The sequence below is a fragment of the Notechis scutatus genome, chromosome 4 (assembly GCF_049901735.1).
Source record: "Notechis scutatus isolate UNSWTSFEM ecotype Mainland chromosome 4, rNotScu1.2, whole genome shotgun sequence".
NCBI classification, from domain to species: Eukaryota; Metazoa; Chordata; class Lepidosauria; order Squamata; family Elapidae; genus Notechis; species Notechis scutatus.
The window spans coordinates 87,860,258-87,880,759 of NC_142012.1; the positions used below are offsets into that span (position 1 = coordinate 87,860,258).

The window sequence follows — 20,502 nt, forward strand, 5'->3', positions numbered from 1 at the left end:
AAGAAAATGTACAGGTACAGATTAGGTGAAACTTGGCTCAATAGTAGTAACTGCGGGAGGGATCTTGGAGTCCTAGTGGACAATCACTTAAATAAGAGCCGGCAATATACTGCAGTTGCCAAAAAAGCCAATGTTTTAGGCTGCATTAACAGTGGGATAAAAGTGTTAGTACTGCGTTATGAGGTATTGGTAAGACCACACTTGGAATCCTGCATCCAATTTTGATCACCGCACTATAAAAAAGGCATTGAGAGTCTGGAAACTGCAGAGAAGAGCAAAAAAGATGATTAGGAGAGTGGAGGCTAAAAACATGTAAAGAACGGTTGCAGGAATTAGGTAGTCTAGGGAAAAGAAGGACTACGGATGACAGGAGAGCAGTGTTCCAATATTTGAGAGGCTGCCACAAAGGAGGGGATCAATCTATTTTCCAAAACACCAGAAGGCAAGACAAGAAGCAATGGATGGAAACTAATCAAAGAGAGAAGCAACAACTAAGGAGAAATTTCCTGATAGTGAGAACAATTAACCAGTGGAACAGGTTGCCTTCAGAAGTTTTAGATACTCCATCACTGGAGGTTTTTAAGAAGAGATTGGACAAGAATAATATAGGGTCTCCTGCTAGTGCAGGGGGTTGGTCTAGAAGACCTCCAAGGTCCCTTCCAACTCTGTTATTCTGATAGAAATTTCCTCTCCCTTCTGTTGTTCTCATATGAACAATTGATATATGCAGCAAGTGTTCTGTTAGAAGAATGATCTAACCTGCCTTCCACCTATGTTTTTATAAGAGTTTGTTTTAATACTCACTGTTATTGTTTTTAATTATGTAACTGATGGAACATATTTAAGGGTTGATTTTATTGCAACAGTAGCCTAATCTGTAAACAGCTAGATAGTCAACTTCCGCTATCACCTCAGGAACCTTTTTTGTCTCCATGACAAACCTCTTCGGCAACCTCTGTGATCCTTGCTGAAAATATTCCTTAATAAAGGGTTGCAGTATATTCACAGAAGGAAGTATCTACAGCAGGGGTCCCCAACCACGGTCCGCGGACCGGTACCGTCCGTGGAACAAATCCTACCGGGCGCTGGTTTGCTGGGCATCGCCATCTTGTTTTGATGAAAAAGTGCTTCCGGTGAGCTTTTCCGGGTAGAAAGCTCACCGGAAGCACTTTCATCAAAACAAGATGGCGCCAAGCCGGTGAGCTTTTCTGGGTAGAAAGCCATTTCTATCCGGAAAAGCTCACCGAAGCGTGGTGGCGCATCTTGTTTTGATGAAAAGTGCTTCCGGTGAGCTCACGGAAGCACTTTTCATCAAAACAAGATGGCGCGCCAGCTGATGCTGGTACCGGGCCGCGGCATACCAGCTGATGCCGTACCGGGCGCGGCAAAAAAAGGTTGGGGATCACTGATCTACAGTATTATTCTGTTGTTCATGGTTTCTTACACCATGAAGTCAAAGTTTCAGCCCCAGCCTTATTTTTTTAGGCATTATAATTGGCATATTTCAATTATTTCATATAATTCAGAGTATGTTTCTGTCCAGAGGTTCATGGCAGTGAACATAGCTTCCCTTCCTCTATTTTTAGCATAGCATCACTGTGAAATAGGTAGGGCTGCAAGGAAGCAACTTACTAAGTAACCCAGTGAGATTCCATCACTAAGGGTAGATGTGAACACAATTTTTTTCCCCTTTTTAAGGACCAATACATTGTGATAACATTCTTTGTAACAGACAAAATTACTTGCCATTTCCTTTCAAATTTTATTTTCAGATTTAATGCTCAAAATCATATTTCAGAAACATAAACTCTTGAGTTTTAATGTGAAAATTGATAGAGGTATACAGGTAATCCTCGACTTACAATATTTATTTATTTATTTATTTTTTAAAATAAACTTTATTATACAATATTTATTTATTGTTTATTTATTTATTGAATTTATACTGCCACCTATTCGCCCATGGTGACTCGAGGCGGCTTACAGAATATAAAAGCATATTTAAAATAAAAAATAATAAAAAACTAACACAAAAAATCAAATAAATTAATAAAGTACAATAGAACAAAATCTGGAAAAAAAATAAAAAAATCACCCCCAACTCCAACCCCCCCGCCCTGATGACAGCAGATCACACGAACCATTTCATGGGCTGCATCCCGCTCTGGGTTCCCCAGGCCCGCTGGCAGCACGGTGCCTTCCGGAAGAGTATTAGTGAGGGGGCCATTCTAATCTCGGGGGATGATGTTCCAGAGAGAGGGAGCCACCATGGAGGAGGCCTTTCTGGGTCCCACCAGGTGTATCTCCCTCAGGGAGGGGACCTGCAACATTCCCTGCCTCCCCGCTCTAATGGGTCAGGTAGATGTGACTGGCAAGAGACATTCCCTCAGATAATAGTTTACTTAGTGATTGTTTGAAGTTACAGCTGTACTGAAAAAAGTAACTTATGATGGTTTTTCACACTTATGACCATTGAACTTTTTCTGACACATTTTCTGACATGGAGGAAGTAGATAAATGTCTATGGATAAGGGTATATGACTGAGAATCTCCATAGAGATTTATTTCCTCCATGTCAGAAAATGTGTCAGAAAAACCTCAATTTGAGTTTGGTTCCTGGGAATTACAGCAACACAAGCAGCAGTACACAAAAACGATTTATTCCTGATTTCTTCAGCGATATTTTTCACCTCCCCAGTCTGGCCCACAGTCATGGAATTCCCTAGAGCAGGGCTGTCAAACTTGCGGCCTCTGGACCTGATGCATCACATGTTGGCCACGCCCATGCCCGGTTTAGCAAAGGGGGGGGAAGTCACGATACGTCACGTGATGACGCCGTGATGACACGAGTTTGATACCCCTGCCTTAGAGCAGTGTCCCTCAACCTTGTCAACTATAAGAGGTGTGAACTGCAACTCCCAGAATTCCATGGCTGAAGAATTCTGGGAATTGAAGTCCACACATCTTAAAAGTTGCTAAGGTTGAGAAACCTGCCCTAGAGGTCTGTCATCCAAATACTAATCAAGTCCAATTTTGCTTAACTTTGAAAGCCAGGTGAAGTTGCCTATTGCTGCCTCGTGCTGAAAAGCCTATAATTGTTATAAAAATAACTATATTCTTGAATGCAAGGTGCTAAACATGATTTTTCTAAGCAAATGTATATGCAATGCATATATTTCTAAATAAATCATTTTGGAGTTGTAAAGATTTTAGATGGATTTTCCCCCATGCCTGATGTATATGCAGATGTTGCTGTTGTTTGCTTATTTTGGTCATAGAGGTGCTACTGTTACTGCACTGGTCCCTGGATCCAGATTCTTCCCCTACCCTCTTGCCTACCTTCAGAAAGTTTGTTCTCTCCTGAAGATTTAGCTGAGGTTGTTTGGGCATGTTCCTTTTAGATGGAGTGTTGCAAGGATAGTTTCTGTTTTTTTTGTTTCCTTCCTATCCTTGTCATACTATTATATAATCTTTTGTTTTATTCATATTGTTGTCTTTTAATCTTGTGAAACCACCCAAACTGATTTGGACAATTTGGAAATTTGACAAATAAGCACAGCATACATCCTATAAGAGCACAGGCCTGGTTTATACAGGTAGTCCTCAACTTACAACCATAATTGAGCCCAAAATTTATGTTGTTAATCAAGGCAGTTGCTAAGTGAGTTTTGCTCCATTTTATGGACTTTTTTGCCACAGTCATTAAGTGAATCACAATAGTTGCTAAGTTAGTAACCTGGTCACTAATGGTTACAAGTGAATGTGGCTTCCCTATTCACATTGCTTATCAGAAGGTCACAAAAGGGGATCGTATGACCCGGGATACGGCAACTGTCATAAATCGACCCAGTTGCCAAGTGTCCAGATTTTGATCACGTGACCACAGGGATGCTGCCAGTGTGAAAAACAGAGCGAAGTCACTTTTTTTCAGTGCCGTTGTAACTTTGAATGGTCACTAACGATTGTAAGTCAAGGACTTCCTGTAGTGCATATAAGACCATATCAGAACCATCTGGAGGGTTTGATCAAAGGAGACAATATGCTGGTCACAATCCCTTCATCATGGTCTCTCCATCTTGAATCTTTGACCATACTGTGAGGACACCCTTGAAGGAGGATCAAACTATGGCCATCTAATTATGAAAGTAAGTATATTAAAACTGGGCATGAAGCCTCTCTAATAAGGACCAAAGAAGTTCCCTTATTTCCTGACCATTTCCCTCCAGAGCAGATGACGAGTACTGTATGCTAGTTTAGGTGCATTCCCATGAACTACCAAGCGCCGCCCAATGGCAAAGCAAGGTGGGGCCCCAGGTCTTCTGAAAAACAGCCGTGCCAACCCTACTGGTTTGGAAAGGACACCTTATCTTTTCACGGCCCTGTGATGAAGTAACCTAAAATTAGCTTCCTTACTAGTTTGTCAAGACTGCATGCTGAGAAGCATGCAGCTTTGGTGAGAGGAATTGCAAAGAGGTAGCGTGGAGGAAACAGGCTCGAAGCGCAAGCAGATCCCGCCACTTCACGGTGAGCTCAGCTGGCTTCTCTTCAGATTTCCAGAATTTACCATTGAGGTGTCAGGTGGTGTGATCTGGGAAGGAGGAAAGGGAAGCTCTTCTAGTGAAAGCAGAAAGGTGGGGAGAGGGTTTTCTGGGCTGGGAATCGGTAGGGAAGGCTGAGGAAAGGTAACGAGGCTTCCCAACAAAAGGGGAGGGAGATGGTAGGTTTGCTGTAATGGGCAGACAAGAGAGAGAGTGGCCCAAACCCAACAGTGTTGTGCCCATGGTGGGCAAGAACACGTAATACAAAAAGAAGGAAATAATTTCATCTAAAAACAAAGACAGAAAAATGAAGTTGATTTAAGTAGCCAGTCATTTAAGGCTACATTTATTTGATAGACAGCTTAATGATTAATTGAGAGTATCCTCAACTCTATCCCCACATTTCTTTTCTTACTTTTAATCCTGCTCCCCTCAACCTGGTCCCCTTCAAATAAATTGGGTTGGGCTGCAATATGAGTCAATTATTCCTGGACAATGCTGTCATTGTTTGGAGATGATCCACAGAGTAATTCTGCATATTTAGTGGGCATCAGGCTGGGAATCTAATTTTCCCTGCCCGTGGTCTTTTAACAGCAGCAATAGAGACATGGAATGGATCTTTGTTGTAATGGGCGCTGCTGTCATTTGATAAATTTAGATGTATGTCATGCTTGTTCCCTGTCTCGAGTAGGGCGTCTATGCAGAATTTCAGGTAATTTGGAAAACTCTTTGCATATAATCAGTTTCCTTAAAGACCAGCAATTTCTCAAATGTCACTGTTTGTTACAGATGCTCAGTTATGTAAAACCTAGAACTTGCCCTTTGTTTTCTACAGATAACTTTTTTATTTGTTTCCCCCAGATACATTGTAGAATAATAGGGTTGGAAGGGGCCTTGGAAGTCCAACCCCCTGCTCAGGCTGGAGACTCTATACCAGGGGTCTCCAACCTTGGCAACTTTAAGCCAGGCGGACTTCAACTCCCAGCAAATTCTGAGAGTTGAAGTCCGCCAGGCTTAAAGTTGCCAAAGTTGGAGACCCCTGCTCTATACCATTCTGGGCAAGTGGCTTTCCAGTAGATGGTTAGGTTAGGAAATCCCTGATAGAAGGAAGAAATATTTTTATATGGAAGTAGATGGAAAAATCAGATAACTATTGATTCATAAAAAGATATGCAGGGCTACCATCCCTAATTTTACACCTCCAGGTTTATTAGACTACAATCGTCAATGTGCTGTTGTAGGAGACACCAGCATCAGAAAAGTTGGCACAGGATAACAGCTGAACAGCTAGATAATGGAGCAGAGAGTCTAAATTATTTACTTTTTAAAGCTTTCAAGCTATAATGAAAGAAAGGATCTCCTATAACTCAGAGTCATCAACCAAAGTAACACTTCACAAGTTCTTCCTACATACATAGTATTATTTGAGTATCATACGATTCTGAAGTTTACCGAGAAACCAGCATTTCCTTGCTCGGTTTCTAAATGCTGATTGTATAGAAAATTGTGTTTTTTCATCATGTGAATATAACTAATAGTGTAGGAAGCTCACTTATATATTTGACGTAATAAAGTTAGAACCATTATCAAAATGAGTAGGATTCACTTTTTTGTATGCATTTTGTGTCCTCAAATCCAGGACGGAGTGTTAACCAATCCAACATCTTATTTCTTGGTTGATCAACAGTGGAAAACCGGTGAGTGCTTATAAATCATTCTACCTCTTTGAAAGGAAGTAGCAGAATAGCAAGTGTCCTTTGAACGTGCAACAGTACAAAAATGCCACATTTTTTCAGGGGTTGTGTTAAGGTTATCTGAATTGAACAATAACAGAGGGAGATTTTTGGGATCGTGAGTGAATGATTGGCCATATCACAGGGTTTTTTTTGGGTGACTAAGCCTAAGTACCATATCTGAATTCTCAGCAAGATTCTAATATAAAGGTAATCCTCAACGGCCAATATGGTTGCTTAGCAACCATTTGAAGTTATGGCAGACCCCACTCAAAAAGTACTTACAACCTGGTTATAAAGTTCCAACAGCTGCTCCACATAGTCATGAGACTGCATTTTGGGTGCCTGTCTACTGGCCCAGATTTATGCCTGTTTGCAGTGTTCTGCAGTCATGTCACCATGATTTAAATGCTTTTGTTGAAAACCAGCATTTATTTCTAGTTCTTTTGGGGGGAGGGGAATGTTCCATAGGGAATAATGAGTTCACTTAATAACTGTAGCATTCACTTAATAATTGCTGCAAAAAAGTCATAAAATTGGATTGGCCACATGGATGACCCACTCTGAAACTGTCACAACTTACAACCATTTTCAGTAGACTCCATTATGGTCATACGTGAAGGACACCTTGGAATTGAGACCATCTCTATGTCTCATTTAGCCAGATTTCAGTTATGAGATTTTATTGACTTTGTGATGTTATTTTGCTTCTGCTATTAGCAGCTTTGAATATAGTTAATAGAAAATGAAATAGACATAAGTAAATATTTTAAACATTTCAAAAATATTGAAAAGGAAGAAATGTCCTCATTTGATAGGATGAATGTCGTGTTTATAGTGGGGCAGTTATAATTGTGGATTGACAGTACAGAGACATTGAGCATAATTACACTTCTGGGACTCTTCTAGACTTTGTCCTGGACTCTGAGCATGCATAAGAAGTCTGCAACCCTTAAGCACCAAAATTGACATTGATTTGCTAGAAAGAAACAGTTTATATCTTTACAAATCACATTGCTTCAAACGCAACCAAAAGCTTGGAAACCAGCATGCCTGCCTGCCTTCATCCTCATCAGAGAAATGGGATTTCTGTTGTATTTCAGTCCCTAGTTACCTGCCTATCTTCAGCTTACTTAAGTGGAAGAGCAGATATTCATTTTCTTTGAATATTCCTTGCCTAAAAACAAAATCTCAAATTTTTGGCTGGCAATTGTTTCTAAACAAATGAACAGTAGACAAGAAAACACATGAGCAATAGTTCCATTCTCCACTTCTGTGTTTTCAGAATTCAATTTGCCCAAATCTTCCAATTGATATTCTGAAACACGCATCATTGTTTTGATGGGCTTTTGAGAGCCCAATTAGGTTGGGGGAACAGATTCGTATGCATCTTGTGTTGACTCAACCACAGTTCAAATAGCCTATCAAATAATGATGTGGTAGCCCATCAAGAGTGTGAGCCTATTAGTGAAGAAAGATGTTGGATCAGGACAATTTGGAAGGGGAGGGTAATAGCATTATAAGAAGAAAGATGGGTTACAAGCCACTTATGTTGGACCTCATGAGTATTCCACACCATTAGTTCCCCACCAATATCCATAACTGAAAATCTTGAAATCTCCAGGACACCAAATCACCCATTAAAAAAGCATTCGTGCATTTTTGATCTGCATACTTTTGAAAGCATGGGAGGGATACCTCATCTGAATCTGTTTCCTGAAATGGGTTTGGATCTTCTCTCATATTTTAAAATCACAGGTCTGTCTTCATGTAATACAAAAATGTGTTGGATTATCTGGCCTAGACACTTCATAGGTATTTATATGCACAAAGAAATATGTCTGAGGTATTGTACATTATCAATATAAAGTATCATATGCTCAAAAGTGGCAGGCATCTAAATAGAAGATGTTCCTAAGCTCGGGTGTAAAGGTCTGAATAACATAAACGTTTTTGTATCACAAACGAACAGCGCTATCAAATAGACAGCCTGAGCTGACCATGAAAATTGCTTGGGAACTTAGAAAAAGAAGATATTTTTGGCAACTATCAAAACACTATCAGTTACAGCATCTACATCTTAAAATGCATTGGCATTTCAGAAACAGAACAGAACAGAACAGAATAAAAGAGCTGGAAGGGACCTTGTAGGTCATTCTAGTCCAACCCTAGCCCAAGCAGGAGACCCTACACCATTTCTGACAGATGGCAGTCCAATCTCTTCTTGAAAGCTTCCAGTGATGAAGCTCCCACAATTTCTGAAGGCAAGCTGTTCCATTGGTTGATTGCTCTCATTGTCAGAACATTTCTCCTTATTTTTAGACTGAATCTTTCCTTGATCAGTTTCCATTCATTATTCTTTATCTGTCCTTCAGGTGCTTTGAAAAATAGGTTGACCCCCCTCCCCCTCTCTGTGACATCCCCTCAAGTATTGGAACACTGCTATCATGTCTCCCCTGATCCTTCTCTTCACTAGACTAGCCATGCCCAGTTCCTGTAACCGTTCTTCATATGTTTTAGCCTTCAGTCCCCTAATTATCTTTATTGCTCTTCTCTGCACTCTTTCTAGAGTCTCAACATCTTTTTTATAGTATGATGACTGAAGCTGGATGAAGTATTCTAGGTGTGGTCTTACTAAGGCTTTATAGAGAGAATTAGTGTCAATGCAACTTAGAATTGCATTGGCTTTTTTGGCTGCCACTGCACACTGTTGGCTCATATTTAATTGGTTGTCCACTAAGACTCTAAGATCCCTCTCACTCCTGTTTTTCCCCAATCTATATGTGTACTTTTTGGTTTTTCTTGCCTAAGTGTAAGACTTTATTTTTCTCTACATTGAATTTCATTTTGTTACTTAGGGCCCAATGTTCAAGTTTTTCAAAATCCATCTGGATCTTGAGCCTATCATCTGGGATGCCATTCCTGCCATTTTAGCATCATCTGCAAATTTGATATGTTCCCCTCCTATTCCCTGATCTAAGTCATTTATGAAGATATTGAAGAATACTGGGCCTAAGATGGAATTTTGTGGTACCCCACTACTTACTTCCCTCCATGTAGATGTAGTATCATTAAGGACTACTCGCTGAGTATGGTTTGTCAGCTGTATATTAATAAGAAATAAGAAATTTCACAATAGCCTTTCTTATTAATATTCCTGGTAGCAAGGCAATTTAATGCTTTCTTCTGAAAAGCATTATTTCATAAGAAATTAAACTATGAGTGGGATGGGTTTCTAAGGCAAAGATCCGTGCACAAGAAGAATATATTTAATTGGGGTATCAGTGTTGAAAAAGATGCTAGGCTGTTTCTTAGGCCATAATGTTCAGCAGAAATCTTACGCTGAAAGAATTATGAAAGGGCATATGGCAAAATTATTGACCAACGCTGCGATGTTTCTGAGTCCTGCAGAAGCCAATGGTAGAGATTTAAGAGCTAAGAATACTCCTAAGAATTCTAAGTGAATCATAAACAATTTCACAACTTTTCCTAGAATTGAGTCTTGCAACTTTATTTTGGTGGTCTTTTAGAAAATATGGATTAGGGATGGGGAAGTGGAAGTAGAGTCTTTTTCCATCATCCTCTGGTTTCCTTCAACTAACCGCACAGGTAAAGGTTCAGTGGTTTCATTGTCATTATAGTTTTAGATGCAAATTGACCTTTTTTGTATTCATGGGGGCATCAGCATGTATGCCATAAAGCTTAGATGAATCTAAACCATCAGCTGGTGGTCTATTCTTGAAATGAATAAAAAGCCTTCCTTTAACTATTTAGCGCCATATATTCCAATTGGTCCCAAATTATTATTCTCCAGATATCCTGGGATCTGTAATCCCCATGTCTGGAGAGCTCATGATTGGAGAAGGCATATCCTTTGTAAGGATGCATCCCTGTTTGAGTTAGCTAACAATAATCTCAGGTTCTAATAATGCACAACAGTAGAAGACAATAGCAATGAAGAAAAATCAGAGGTTTTCTTTATTAAGTTCATTAGTGCTGCATTTTTCCCAATGAAGCATACAAAGGGAAACTTCTGCTGTGTCTTTCACATCCACTGCCTTTTCTTTCTAAACTCCTCCCAACAGATTTTAATGTAAGAAGAAGTAATCTGAACAAAAGAATTATTGGCCACCACGTGGTGCTTTTATAAAAGAAATCAAAAGAAATATTCAGTCACATGAAAGATGTGAATGCATGCAACTGTCACTATGGGTAGCTAACAATAGAAAAATATTGTATGAGCTCAAAACTGCCAGGCTAACAAACTAAAATACTTCCTATTTTTTCTTGTAATACAAATACTACAATGGAAATAGTTGAACATCTTCCAGTTTAAATAACAAACTCAACAATTTCCCCACCCAACCCCAAAGAAGAGTATGTAAATGTTATGCTAAATATTTAAAAATAATTTCTCAGAATAGCTTACATTCATAAAATAATGTCCATAATCAACATAGAACAATGATGAATTTGAACCTAATAGTGAAAAGTTTACTGCATATACAGTACTTTTGTTCAACTAAAAATGACAATAAAGGCAATAAAATAAAAGACAATAAAATCTATCTATCTATCTATCTATCTATCTATCTATCTATCTATCTATCTATCTATCTATCTATCTATCATCTTTCTATCTTATTCTTCCAAGCTAGGTTTTTTTTGCTTTCCTTCACACAATCTTAGTATCTTCTGTTTTCTTTTGCACTATTCTCAAATTATTCCTAATTCTCATACACAAAAAAACCCTTGATCAAACAGCGGATCTACATTTTCAAAGCAATATTTTTTCTATTAATGGGAAGTGGTAAATAATGTTAAATATTTACAAAATATTTATGTTAATAATATGTTAATATTTATGTTATAATAATGTTAAGTATTTACAAAAAAAAAGAATTCTGACAGCATCATAAAAATTGCAAAGACTTACCCAAAATCTTTTTGTTTGTTTCCTTGATTCATTCTAAGATTCTGGAGTTCAGTTTACTCTAATGTTCTTCCTTGTTGGACGAAAGAAATTAGGCACGCCTTAGTGGGAGGAAAGGAACTTTCATAGCTTCACACTTACTCTTTTTTTTTCCCAGAGAACTAATGTGCTAACTAGTCTTAAAATGTTTGCATTAACACACACTTTATCACAGGAGACTATATTTTAAATGCTGTGACTTACCTTGTTTTGCCCAATGACTGTGAGTCAGCCCATACTTTAGACATTAGGAAATCAATTTGATTCATGAAGCTAATTAAGTTGCACAAAGAGGAGTCTTTCTTAACTGTACAAGCTTGTACATATACTTTCCAGTCTTACTCCATGAAAGAAGTGTGCATCTTTTAAAGGGTTACTATTGCTACGGAGCAACAGTCTGTCACAACACGATCATTTCTTCAAAGAACTTATGGGAAGAAAAGAGGAAGAAAGGAAAAACAAAGAAAAGAAAGTTACATGCAGATCTGATTTCGGGAACCACTTTAGGGGACACTTTTAAGCTAAGGAGCCTTGGACCACCATCTGGTGGTCAACCCTAGCAGAATCATCAGTTCAGGCTTTAAGATATTGCTGTGCTAAAAGAGTTTTTCTTCCTTCTGAATTAGTTTTGCTTGCCCTCAGTAACACCAACCAGGAGTTTCTATGGTGTGTGTGTCAAAAAAACTAAAATTGAGTCCACAACCATGCAACTGAAACCCTGCCTCTTTTTAACATGCATGTTGCACATAAAAAGGGACAGGATTTTGAACACACAATTATAGATCCAATCTGGACATGTAGACTCAATCAAGGACCATGTCTGACAATCTTAGTACAACACGAAGAAAGAGTAGAAGCAACAACAACAACCCAAACCAGAACAATAGATTCTGGGGAGGCACATCAACACAAGAATTGATATAGGTTGTGGTATTCATTACAAAGCAAAATGTTGGTAGACTTCTGTAGGGGGTATGCATAAGCGCACCAACGTGCCTACCGTCCCTGTCCTATTGTTTCTTTTATTTTTCTTATATGTATCCATGTATTCATACTATGTTTTTACTTATACCTATTATCTTGTAAGCAATTGACAAACTAAATAAAATTATATATTAGGATTCTCAAGAATACAGCTTGCAGGTAATGATTTTGCCTGGGATACTCTACAGAAATAAACATTGGAATTTGAAGAAGCGGGATAAAAAGAGTACTGGTGGGTTTGAATGTTGATGCTGGAGAAGATCGGTGAGAGTACCATAGATAGCCAAGGAAACAAAGAAATGGATCAACAAACAAATCAACCCAAAATTTTCACTTGAGGTACAAATGACAGAAATTATATTTTGCTTATTTAGATCTAAGCTCTCATCTAAGATGAAAGGAAAACAAAGAAGAAAACCAGTAGTAAGATGGATGGAGTTGATTACAATGAACTATTCAGGAAGAGCTAAAGGGTCAGGTTGTGGACATGTCTCTTGAAGAAAGTCTGTTTATGCGGTTACAAACAGTCAGCGCCAATTTGATGGCACATAATCACTCATTCAGTCCTGGGAACCCTACTTTTAAGTCACCAATACTTCAATTCTCAGTCTTTTTCTTATATACATCATATCATATTAATATACAGTATAATGTTCTATATACTTTCTATATACATATATATACACCGGTATATATAATTTCCCTTTGGCATCCCTTTTTGAAACTTTTTTTTTTTTATTTTCACTTCAATACACTCTTTATTTTAGCCTTATTTTATTACAACAATACCAGGAAACGCAAGTCTGAGAAGCTGAATGCTTTTCAAGGACAGCTTTGGTGAGGCTAGGCATTGAAAAGAAATGTATGCGCAAGGTAGCAATTCTGCTTAACAATTTTAATTTATTAACTATATTAACCCATATGGAGGTCTAAAGGACAAAATATAATTTGAGACGTGTTCATAGAATCCATTGGAAACATCTTCTTCTAGGTTTGTCTGCCCTTGCAGTCTCTTTAAGGTGCTGTCATTAGATGCTATACACCAGCCTACAGTTCCCAGAATTTCATTTTGCCCTTCAAATCTCTGCATAGGTCTAATTTTAACTGGCTTTGGTGATACTGTAAGGTTGTTTCAAGCATTTCATAGATCTGCCTTGCACTCGCTGGGACTGCTCTCTGATTTTTATCATGACTCTGTTATGTACATATCAGTGATGTAATTTAGATCAGAGGTCTCCAACCTTGGCAACTTTAAGACTTGTGGACTTCAACTCCCAGAATTCAGCCAGCTGAGGAATTCTGGGAGTTGAAGTCCATAAGTCTTAAAGTTGCCAAGGTTGAAGACCCCTGATTTAGAAATCAGTGCTGGGGAAAAAAACAAGACAGGCATTTGGAGCAGCACCTCCCTCTAGCAATAACTTTGTCTGGCCCCTGTCTGAGTTGGTACTGATGGCCATAAACCACCTTTATTATTCATTCACTAGGCGTGATGAAACCAACAATTCATGAAGATTTGAAGAAAGTGGAATTCAAAAACTTTATTTCTGCGCAGAAGGGCTCCTCAGCTGACAGTTACAGTAAACTTCAACAAAAAAGGAAATAGGCACGCTAAATCGGGTTTACCTCAAGCTTTTCTTTTTCTTTTTTACAAAGATGCCCAACATTACAATCTCACTCATTGGTTATTTACCACTTCCTGAGTGTGGGATGTGCACACACACTAACATATTCTCCAGAACATTCTTGGCACGATCAGCCTGAACTCTGAATTGTTCTTTTTAATACTTAGGGTTTGAGTTTTTAGTGTGCTAATGACCTCCAGACCCTGCCCAGATTTATTCATCTCCAGACCCTGCCCGGATTCATGCCCATGGCTGTAAGCTATATGTCACCTTACTCTTAGTAATGGGCCCCTTGCAACACTAAAAAATTGTTTTCAGACCTCATCTTTCCATTAAAGCAATGCCTCCTCTATGTGGTCTCTGCCTTCATTAGTTTCTAGCAAGCATCAAAGGTGATTCTTAACTGTGGTTTAGCTTCTGTTGGCAAGCTTTCATTTATCTAAAGTTTACTGCCTTGCTGAATCTTTGCAAAAAAGCTTCTGTTTAAGCCAGGGTTGTCCAAGCTTGGCAACTTTAAGACTTGTAGACATTGACTCCCAGAATTCCCCAGCCAGCCAACCTGCTATTGTCCACAAGCCTTAAAATTAATTGAATATCCCAGTTTATGCTTTTATGAAACAATTTAAAGCATAGTTCAACCTGAGAGTCTTTATTAAATCAATAAATATTAAAATAACTGACCTTCACTAACCAGGCCTTCACTGGATCAAGGTTAGAGCACCAGGCCTCCAGTACTAGATTAACGAGGAAATCAATAGCATAACTGCTAAGCTCTCCTACCTCCAAAACTGGTTTAACTAGTATTACTTTGTCAGTTAAATTGCTTCTAACGCAACATGAGCTTATATATGCATGTATTGCATGCATGTATATATATTAGAAAAATGGCTTAATTTATCTGGTGATCAGGTTAATCAGTCTGAAATCTTAATTTATCTGGTGATCAGGTTAATCAGTCTGAAATCCCCAACATTTGCAGTAAATCTGCACCAGGAATGTGCCCAACCGCACTTGGCTGCACCTGGCTGCTGCTGGCTGTTCTCAAAATATTAATCAAAGTAGTTGGGAAACCTCAAGAAATCTGAGGCATGTTGATAAAATGACAGAGACAGAAGGGAGGTAGACCAGACCAGGAAATCCATAAGGCTGTTTAAAACTCCATAAGGCTGTTTAAACTACTTTTATTGAAATAGGCTAGAATAACAAAATTTTGCAAGTCTGATGAGTTATATTTCCTTTGCCTTCTTATAATTATGGAGTTAGGGAGGCATCTGCCTCAGGTGCTTCCTAAAGTTATCTTGTTATTCTGGGCATCAATAACGCTTTAGTCCCCCTCTTCTTGATGTATTCCGTGCATCTTTGGCATTTAGTCATGCCGCCACATGTCCATGGAGACGTCTTTGGACAGTGCTGGCTCTTCGGCTTTGTAACTGAGATGAGCACCCCCTAGAGCCAGAAACAACTAGCACAAATGTGTGAGCGGAACCTTTACCTTTACCTCTTTATGTATTTTGGTCCAAGTCACCTGTCAGGTGAGGCTCCATTCAAAATCCAAGAAAGAAAACTTTAGACTCCATTGTTATAGAGAAAAGGACTTTTACTGAAAATTTGAAACAGTAGGTAGCATGAGACGAATACAAGATCTGAGGCAATAGGCGTGAAAATCACATATACAAAGTTATTCCCATGTTCCCACCCCCAATGGTTCAAACTGGCCATCCAATCTTAGATGTGTATAATGTCATGTGGGGCATCTTCAGGTGGTGTTTCAGACATCTGGCACGCCAGAGTGGTTGACCTTGGCCTGAATAGATAAGAGGCTACATCTGCACAGTAAGCAAGTGAGGATAGTCAAGACAACATCCCAACTTTTACATTTCACCATCTCCAAACTCCAGCACTCTTTCCCCATGAAGCCCAATTAATCTTCCCTCCTCCCCCGCCCCCCGTTTCTTTGGCAGCCAGAAAGACAAGCAGAAGAAGGACATCACCTATCTTACTCTTGTCAATAGCAATCCTCTTCTATTTGACTGTCAAGAAAACCTCATGGTCAACTCAACTCCATGATGTCTCCAGGAGTCAGGGGAGACCTCACTGCTTTTCCTTATCACCAATAGGAAAGATACTGCTCACACTCTTGGCAAGAGACCCAATAAAGCAGGAGAATGTAACATTTTCCAGTATGACAACTATGCTTGGCTTTGGGGTAATATGCCAGGGGACATTATTTAAAAAGTAGAGAAGGCCAGGACAAAGGGGAGGGACTGAACAGAACAAAAGGAAATGTTGTGCTTGTATTCAACAATTGTATTCTTATATCACATTAGAAGTTACAATTTAGTTGTGACTTCTGGAGGGTAAGGGTTTTAGTGGCCCTGAGACTCAAGATTGTGCAGATGAGTTACAGATTGCTAGATCAGGAGGGATCACCTTGGACTCAAGTTTTTAGCAGGCTATGGTGCTAGGTGACCTGGGCCAGCACTAGATTTTAGCCTATTCAATCTAAAGGAAAAAAGATAGAATGGATAAATACAGTATTTATCTCTATCCGAGTATCCATTGTCTTCTTTCCTGGCTTCTGGTACTATGGATAACTTGAGGTATATGTCTCAATTCAAGTCTATGAATTGGATACAGATGAGAAGCAACATGTCCCAGGACATATATGAAACCTGGTTTGACTCCTTATTAGTTGATCTGGGCAACTCCTCAAAGAGCAACCTGCAACCACCAACTAGCACAGGAGCTTTTCTTTAGTAAGCTGATTAAATATTTCTATAGCATACTTCTTCATAGAGGTCACTTTGCATATAAATGACTGCAATGTAAGCTCAGAGCAAAGAAATGATTCACTAACTTGGCAGAAGGATATGAAAATTCCAGATGGATGAGTGGAGAAAGTTGAACTGCTGAGGTCATAGAACTTTGAATCGATGAGTTTATGAAATTCTTAGCAAGATTTCTGGAAGCAACACTTAAGATGGTCGAAGTTATTTAAATGGGAAAAAAACAGTATATATAATACTATGGATGGTTAGAATTAGGTTATATACTATACAAATATCATTTCTAAGTTACATTTTTCTATTCCTTGTTCTACCTTTTTTCTTAACCCTCTCAAAAGTCTGCTAAGGAAGTAGACAGGAAAAAAACTACACCATATAGGCACATCAATAAAGAGAGGGGCCAAAAAAGTCATGATGGTGACTATTGCTAATGTCCCAGCGTGGCAATCTGAGTATTGTATCTAGAAGCACGTTGAAGAAAGATTTATATGAGATTTGTGATAGGTAGAGGAGAAAGCTAAATTTTATAATCTAATCTCTCCTAACTTCATACTGCTATCAATGAGGGCAATGTAGTGATATTAACTAGCTCTGAAGATGTTACCTAATTTACCTAATAAAACATATGCAAGGAGACAACCAAGCTCCAAGGACCCCTTCATTTCAATCCTGAGCTACAAATATTCTCCTTTATTGGTACTACTATCAATTTTATAACATTAATCAAGAATGATGCTCGAGTTTCTTCAACAATTGATAAATTGATCCTGTTATATCTTAAACATAGATGTATATTAGCATGTTATCTAGCCATACATACCATCTTTTATACTTTGCTGTCATATACAATACCTAATTGAGAAAGCTCTACACTGAGACGGGGAAACTAAATTTAAAATCATGAAAGGCAAAATAGCAATGCTTTTTCTATAAGCTTTGCATTATGGAACTAAAAAAAAATTAGGCTCCGGAGATCTGTTTGGGATTCTAAATGTCTATTGTTCATTGCTTATTGATAAGATTTCATATTTTTTTCTATTATGATGTGAAAGGGTAATAATATTTCTGATATTTACAAGTATGCCTAAAATTGTTTCAGTGGTTTCATCATTAAAAAGTTTTGAATAGACCAGCAGAAAGGTAACATTTAAAGCATCAGACAAGTAATTACCAGCAGTTCAGTTGTCTACAAGGCCTGACGATGATTTACGAACTAACATATAGGTAGATGAAATATATATTCCAAAAATGGGTTGTCATTTTGTAAGTTTCTTTGTCCTATTGAGACGATGAGTTTATAAATTGGAGGTAAAATTTATCTTTGTAATCATTCTTCTATTAATCAAACTGGATATCTGGAAAGTGAAAAGAATTAGTCTGAAGTTATTATCTGTAGTAAGATAATTATAATAGGATTTTTTTTTCAAGTTGCAATACAGGATTGGGAACAATAGAGGGAGCATAACAAGCAATCAGAATATTTTTCAAATGTGTTAGAGTAACAAAAGAGCCATTATATTTTAATTTCAAAGAAAATAGCAGTAATTAATTACACAACTACTAGCTTCTTCATCCAAAAGTTATCAATCTCAGAAAGCTAGAAGGATTTCATTCAAAGCAACGGCAAAGAAATATAAATAATGTACTGTATAATAACACAACTATCTGTGTGGCTATTCCTTCTTTCCCCATTCTCTCTTTTTATCATACAGCTAACATCCTGCTGGCTGGGAAATTCTGGGAGTTGAACTCCACATATCTCAAAGTGACTAAGGTTGAGAAACACTGATCTCTATTCTAGAGCAGGGTCGCCAACCTTTAGGACCTCAGAGACCACCAAACTCATAATTTTAAATCCCGCGGACCAGAGACCCTGGGAAAACCCCCCCAAAAGTCTGTAGGAAAATTCCCTACCCCGTTTTCCTACTGATTGATCAGACTGACTGACTTTTGGCTTCATGCAAGGAAAGTAGCAGAAGCAGAAAAAGTCTTTCTTTCTCTGCCCCATATTCCGCCAGAAATGAGTCTTTGCCGATGCAGCCTTTTGGAGCAGGATGCCTTGCAGGGTCCCAAAGACTCATTTCTGGCAGAGTTTGGGGGAGAGAAAGAAACTTTTGCTGCTTTCCTTGTGTGCAGCCAAAAGCAGAAGAAGAAAGAAGCAGCCCAATGCCAGGCGAGGCACATGGGGCGAGTGGGGCAAGTTCTCCCCCTCTGCCCTTTCCCCCCTCCCCTCACTACCTTGTGTTGTTCACAATGCAAGCGACGCAAGCCTTGTGTTCCCACGGGCCATGTGGGCAGCGCAGCCTTGTGTTCCCCTGCAGCCTGGATTAATTGCTCTGGGGGGTGCTTTGGGGGTGACATTTATCTGCAGACCACCAAAATTTTCTCATGGACCACCAGTGGTCCCCGGCCCACTGGTTGGCGACCACTGTTCTAGAGCATGACATGTTGCCAGAGAAATGAATCAGAATGTTTCTGGGAGAAAAATGGGACATTCGGGGAACCTAAAGTATTTAGTGAGGAGTTTTCTACATTCTTGATAAATATGCAAGAGCTTTTGCTCCAAAATATGGGAATCCAGATTTTTACTTTTAGAGACCATTTGGCTCATTTGACTGAGTAGTGTCCCAAATTCTTATTCATGCATATGGAGACACCAAATAAAATTCACAGGTACCATCTAAAGATGTTGAAAATAGAAGTGACTTCATTTATCATGACTGGAAATAATGTTCCACCTAGTTCCAGGAATGGCCTATGAGTCAAATGGTATAATTAATAAAATAGAAATCCCAAGAAGAGTGTAAGCATGAAGCTCACTTTTTCCTTTTCAGAGAAATGCAGATCATAAGTTATCATGTTAGCCAGTTACATAAAGTAACAATGCATTTACAGCATCGTAATTTTATTATGCCATCAGTTTTCACATAACATGTGCCTGCTTCATTAGATAAGGAGGTGTCAGTTACATTTCTCAGGAGCCCAGAGACAGATCTGTATTTGCATACAGCTCAAAATGTTCATCAGCTTTGTTTTAGCAAACTAGAACCTCAGCCTTTAATATAAGGATAGGTATAAATATTTTTTTTTTGGTAAATTTTATTTGAGTTTTCACAAAAAGAAAAGAAATACAAATAAAACATCTTTTTTGAAAGCAGCATAATCCCAGGTTACATTTCTTCGTACAGACGCAAATTCAGGTTCATGCTCAATTTTATATTCTATTTCCATATCTTATTACTATTTTACATTTTCTACATAGCTTCTCCCCTCTTTTAATTTTCTCAATTTTATTTTATTTATTTCATCTCAATTCAAATCATTATATTTATATTTTTTGTCTGTCCTGTTTCAATTATCTATTATCTTTTCTCATTAAACAAACTTTCTCCTGTAGTTACTGATTGGAGTATGACGCCTTTATATCTTTCCCCTAAAATTATAACACTCAATATAATACATAACTTCCATTCAGATTCTGCTTGGTACATTCTTAAACTACACACAGTATTCTTGAAAAAAGAAAAAAAAGAAAAAATTATAAATGTATATAATTAAAACAACATTCCATTCCAATTCAATTCTATCATTAATATTAATATTCATTAAAGTCTTGACATTTTTCACGTTACTTTTCAATTAAATATCATACTTCTATGGGAACAATTATAAACTTTCCATAGTTAATTCCCCCCCTTCACTTATATTTTATAAAACATTGACTAATTAAAATGTTCCTGTTCCTTCCTAATTCAATTTTCTTTATTTCATTTATTTTATTCACAAACATTTCACTAAATTACACTAACTATTTTATCCCTCATTTTAATCATATGTTGTTTCCAATTTTCTAAAGTTATTTCTATT

The 20,502-nt window shown here is 38.1% G+C and overlaps 1 protein-coding gene across 1 annotated transcript in view; it reads left to right on the forward strand.

The window, feature by feature from the left end:
* Positions 1-4,464: 4,464 nt before the first annotated feature.
* MYPN (myopalladin) overlaps positions 4,465-20,502 on the forward strand; it is a 91,382-nt gene continuing 75,344 nt past the window's right edge. Inside the window, exons 1-2 of the mRNA XM_087964040.1 lie at positions 4,465-4,524; positions 6,178-6,235. The gene's annotated coding sequence lies outside the window, so the exon portion shown is untranslated. The remainder of the gene's footprint in view (positions 4,525-6,177; positions 6,236-20,502) is intronic.